This window comes from Odocoileus virginianus, chromosome 10, assembly GCF_023699985.2.
Source record: "Odocoileus virginianus isolate 20LAN1187 ecotype Illinois chromosome 10, Ovbor_1.2, whole genome shotgun sequence".
Lineage (NCBI taxonomy): Eukaryota > Metazoa > Chordata > Mammalia > Artiodactyla > Cervidae > Odocoileus > Odocoileus virginianus.
The window spans coordinates 23,744,833-23,750,920 of record NC_069683.1 but is presented as its reverse complement, the minus strand read 5'-3'; positions in this window follow the sequence as shown (position 1 = coordinate 23,750,920).

The following is a 6,088-nucleotide window of genomic DNA, read 5'->3' as shown; positions in this document are numbered from 1 at the left end:
ACTCCCTGCTTTCAAGTAGTTTGGAGCCCAGAGATAATCCATGTAATGTCTGCACATTGCATAGAGTAAGCACTCAATAAATGCAATGAAGAGTTGCACGGTCACTATATTTTATCTAAAATATTTACCTTTCTGGTCTCACTGGATGAAGAATAGCAGAAAAATGTCTTTGTTCTGGTACATAAAGTCTTGGAATTCTACCATATCTAAGTTGGGAGGGTGATGGTCTGGTTCACTGCTTTGGTGTTTTTCCTGCTCTGACAAGAACTAGAGGAGGGATTCCCAGAATTCAGGACTTCAAGCTGCTTCACTGTCATCATTTGCCACACTGGGACGAGTTTGGAAATTTTTCCTCTGTGTGTGTGTGTGGTTGTACACACACTGGACTGTAAGATCTTCCGGGGCAGATGCTAGTCATATTCCTTGTTGCATCTTGGTACCCCACAGTTCTGGGCACACGGAAAATGTTGAATGAAGGCAAGGATGTGCATTTAAAAAATATTATTTATTTATTTGGCTGCACTGGGTCTTAGTGGCGGCACACTGGATCTTCAATTTTCGTCGAGGCATGCCGGATTTTTAGCTGAGGCATTCTGGATCTCTCAGTTGCAGTGTGTGAACTCTTGGTGCGGCACTCATAATCTAGTTCCCTGACAAAGGATCCAACCTGGGTGCCCAGTGTTGGGAAGTCTTGGCCACTGGACCGCTAAGGAAGTCTCAGGATGTGCATTTTTTCAGGTTTTGTGATTATATATGCTTTTTTAAAGGTATATTTTCTTTATTCATTTTAACCCATAAAAATTTCTTCTTCCTTTCATGAAAAGTAAAAGAAGCAAAACCTCAGATTGGTGATCCAAGAGCTAACAGTTGTTTCCTTTCTTTTCTGTGTCTTTTACTGTTTGAGGCCGTTTTCACCAATTATTCCATTTTTTCTCAACAACCTTCTCAGATTGGGATCAGGGCTCCATTTTACATGGGACAAAACATGCTCAGAAGGATGATTTTCCTTGCTCAAATCACACATGGGTTAAAGAAGGGAGATGTGATGAGAACCTAGGTCTATCTGATTTCAAAGCCCCATGCACTTTGCACTGCCCATATTTTCTCCATCCATATGCAGATGGCATGGTCCTTTGGTCCCCAGATGCATGACCTCCTTTCTCACAGTAAGAGGTGCATATGTCAGAGTTTCTTGGAGGAGGTGAGGCTCTGGCCCTCCCATTCATTTTCAACAGAGTGGTTTCACTTTTGTTGACTTCACACTTCAGGCTTTCCTATAAAATTTCATTTGAGCAAAGCGTTCCAAAGCAAAATCAAACCAAATCAAACTGGAACACACAAACCAGTCTACTGACCTTGAGATCAGGAAACCTCTAAGGATTCTCCTGTAAAAACCGAGTTCAGTTCTCTCCCGAGCCACCAGCCTTCGGTCGGAGAGGCTCCTGCAATGCAGAGGAGGGAGCCGGAAGGCCTGGCATTTGCTGCATTCCTGCTGATCTGTTGAGGGCTCAGCACAATTTCCCCCGGGAAAGAGGGACCTCTGCCAGCATTACACTGAGACTATGTGTTACACTGAGACTATTACTATGAGCTACTATGTCCTAATGGTTAAAAGCACAGGCTTTGGACTCAGATATATCTGCTTTAAATCCTGATTTCTACTGATGGTCAGCTTTTTGTCTGTGACCAAGTTCCTTTATCCACTAAGCCTCAGTATCCTTAATGGTAGTGTTAGTCACTCAGTCATGTCCGACTCTTTGAAATCCCAGAGACTGTAGCCCATGAGGCTCCTCTGTCCATGGAATTTTCCAGGCAAGAATACTGGAGTGGATTGCCATTCCCTTCTCCAGGGGATCTTCCCAACCCAGGGATCATACCTGAGTCTCCCACATTGCACGCAGATTCTTTACTGTCTGAGCCACCAGGAAAGCCCGGAGACTTTGATAATAAGCAATTTATAAAGTCATTGCAAAGCTGAAAGGGCGCTGTATGTAAAGTACCCAAAGCTACCATGAATCGAACACTTACTGTGGACCACTTGCTCTGGCCAGTGCTGTAGACACGTTGTCTTATTGCATCTTCACAACAACCTTGTGAAGGGACATGTTTGGCTTGTGACTGGCTACACGGGAAGCAGTCTGTAAGTGGGAGCTGTCATTGTCTGGTTGTTGCTGTTACAGTGACAGGGTCCTGGATCAGCAGTGCCGGGTGACTGCAGGGCGCACACACACGTGACGATGCTGGGCTGGAGCCTCCATGTGCTGCCTCCACCTGGTTCACTGGCTGGGGAAGCTGACAGCAGCCCCGAACTAAGGGCTCTCTCAGTGAGCGCTTCCTGTTGGATTTTCTCCTCCCTTGTCCCTAAGAATTTGTGCTCCCCTCCTCAACTCCGGTTCTGATTAGGCCCCTACCAGTTGGCATTGCTTGGCAAGAAGGCAAAAAGAATTTTCAGAAAAATGCATTTGATTTTATTTTTGTAAGCAATTTTATTTATGTTGTTTTCCACATTGCATGGCATCTGGGATTGTAGTTCCCCAACCAGGGATCAAACACAGAATTTCAACCACTAGAGCACCAGGGAAATCCCTTGATTTTAAAACAGGAAACTAACTAGATTCTAGTCCTAGTTCTCCCACTCTCCAGACAGAAAATGGAGGTCACCATTCATTCACCATTGATGTGGGAGACCTTTGCCAAATCATAGAATCTCTCCTAGCCTAAATTTCCATACTTGAATAAACTGGAAAGAGAATGGATAAGGAATGAAACATTCACTGAGCACTTCCTATACGCCAGGAGATTCATGTAAACTCCCTGAATTATCTCAGCACCCTGGAATTACTGCCACCAGCTTACAGATGACGAAACTGACAGTCAGGGAAATTAAGTGACTCCCGCAAGATCATACGATCGTTAGATGAGGGAAGCAGAACTTGAATGCAGGCTTTCTGAAACCAAGTCACAAGTTGTCTCTGCCACACCAACCAACAATTCCAAAGGCCGTTCAAGAGCCCCCTCTCTGGGCACATTGAAGACAATATCTCTTCTTCAGTCTTTTCATAGGGAAACATCTCTCTGCCAGCTACCCGAGACACTTGGGGACAGGTGTCTGCAGTCTTTCAGTGGAATTTCAAGAGCTGTCTTATCTCCACCTGCAGGCCGCCTATCACTGTCTTTTGCAGGTAATTTGGAATAATATGAGCCTCTGGTTTTTTCCTGAGATTTTTTTTCTTCTCTGAATCTACAAGCTTGGAACAAATGTAGCTTTGGTCCCTGTAAACAAACAGTGACACAGCTATATGACTCACTCACCAGTCATTTCCAGTGGCTTTCCACAGCATGGGCATGGCCTGGCCCTGACCACCTGTTCTCATGTTCTGGGAAACTGGCTCCAGGACACGTCTGGGAGGACTAGTCTAGTTCACACATCAGGCAGAGTGGGCTGTGCTATCCTGGTAGAAGAGGTCTGAAGAGGTGAGGCACGATGTCTGAGAGTGAGGGGAAATTTACGGCTTTGCTAGGAAGGGAAGAAGTCTTTTTGCTAGAAGAAATTGATCACTGGGCAACCAATTGATTTAGCATCTGCCAAGAGCCAGGTGCCTGGGATATAAAAAGGGGTGAGTTCACAAGATCTTAGAGGTAAAACCAAAGTTGGAGCACAGTGCCTGACCAGCACAAGTGGTAGAACATTCAATAGTAAGACTGCTTAGGGAAATCCAGAATCCTGCCAGAGGTTTAAGGACATGAAATTCTGCTGGTAAGTATGTAGTCTTTTGGTAAAAGAAAATGAAGGTGCTGTGGTTGAAAGGTCCTTCTTTCCAAATCTCCTTTCCCCAAAACTGGACTCCTAAAATTCCACCTTGATTTTTTTCTTTTTTGTCTTGAGCCTGAAGTTTTGATCTAGTGATCAAATATGTTAATAGTTAATGTATAAATATCCTGGGGAGGAATAATGCATGAGACAAAAGATAGGCTTTACCAGTTTGTGCTATTTCAATTGATTAGAAGGAAAGAGCTGGACTATTGTTATAAGGATTGTAAATATCAGGTATTAATAGAATCCAGGGTGAGAGTCACAGGTTTTGTTTAACTAGCACTGTCCTCAGGCTAGAATAAGAAGTGGCAGGACTGATGCTTTGTAGCTACATTGAGGGTGCATTTGTTTCCTCATTCAATGGTGGTACCCAAGTATGAAAAAAGCATCTAGGAATAAATCATAAAAGTAATAGAAGAACTTTTTCCCATTAAAATTAATTTTATAGAGAAGTTAGGAAACCAGGAAAATACAAAAAGAAAAAAGAATCCATAGTTTTACCTTCCAAACATGTGTTATATATGTTAACACACACATGAAAATTTTTGTATATTTCTTTTCAGTATTTTTCCTACACATTACTTTTAAAAAATATAGTTGAGATTATAGTAATGTTATCTCTTGTTTTTTCATTACATTATACTATGAGCGCATACTGTATTATTACCAACTTTTGGGGATTCCCTGGTGGCTCAGATGGTAAAGAATCTGCCGCAGTGCAGGAGACCCGAGTTCAATCCCTGGGTCAGGAAGATCCTCTGGAGAATGCAACCTACTCCAGTATTCTTACTGAAAAATTCCATGGACAGAAGAGCCTGACTGGTTATAGTCCATAGGGTCACAAAGAATCAGACATGACTGAGCATGCTAACCCTGTGAGTGCAGTCTATATTCTTACAAACTTTTCATTCATCCTAAAATTTCTAATATATTTTAAATATCAGTGGTCATTATGTACTAGTTCAGTTCAGTTCAGTTGCTCGTCGTGTACTACTCTTTGCAACCCCATGAACTGCAGCACGCCAGGTTTCCCTGTCCATCACCAACTCCCAGAGCTTGCTCAAATTCATGTCCATTGAGTTGGTGATGCCATCCAAACATCTCATCCTCTGTTGTCCTCTTCTCCTCATGCCTTCAATCATTCCCAGCATCAGGGTCAATGAGTCAGTTCTTCGCATCAAGTGGCCAAAGCATTGGAGTTTCAGCTTCAGCATCAGTACTTCCAATGAATATTCAGGACTGATTTCCTTTAGGATGGACTGGTTGGATCTCCAAGGGACTCTCAAGAGTCTTCTCCAACACCACAGTTTAAAAGCATCTATTCTTTGGTGCTCAGCTTTCTTTATGGTCCAACTCTCACATCCATACATGACTACTGGAAAAACCATAGCTTTGACTAGATGGACCTTTGTAGACAAAGTAATGTCTCTGCTTTTTAATATGCTGTCTAAGTTTGTCATAGCTTTTCTTCCAAGGAGTAAGCATCAATTTCAAGGCTGCAGTCACCATCTGTAGTGATTTTGGAGCCCAAGAAAGTAAAGTCTGTCACTATTTCCGTTTTTTCCCCATCTATTTGCCATGAAGTGATGGGACCAGATGCCATGATCTTAGTTTTCTGAATGTTGAGTTTTAAGCCAGCTTTTTCACTCTCCTCTTTCACTTACATCAAGAGGCTCTTTAGTTCCTCCTTGCTTTTTTACATAAGGGTGGTGTCATCTGCATATCTGAGGTTATTGATATTTCTCCCAGCAATCGTGATTCCAGCTTGTGCTTCATCCAACCCAGCATTTCTCATGATGTACTCTGCATATAAGTTAAAAAAGCAGGGTGACAATATACAGCCTTGATGTACTCCTTTCCCAATTTGGAACCAGTCCATTGTTTCATTATGGTTTAGAAACCATGCTAAACACTGTGTTTTCTTCTTGTTTAATCTCTACACAGACTTCTCTACTGTTTTTTCACTACAAATGCTGACACTGGGGCTTAGAAAGGTTAGTTCATGTGTTCACAGCCGTGTAGCTAGAAGTAGAAGGGTTGGGACATACACTCCAGCTTTCCAGACTGCTGTATTGTTTTTTTAAAGACTCCATTATGTCATAATTACATTGACACTATTTTTCTTACTTAATGATACATAAAATAATGGAGTATCTTACACTCAATTAACATAGATGAAATCAAGTAGTGCTATGCCAGAATTACTTATGTTGCCTCTACAAATCTCTATGCCCTCATCCAATCAGTCTTGAAAAAATATTTTATTATACATAT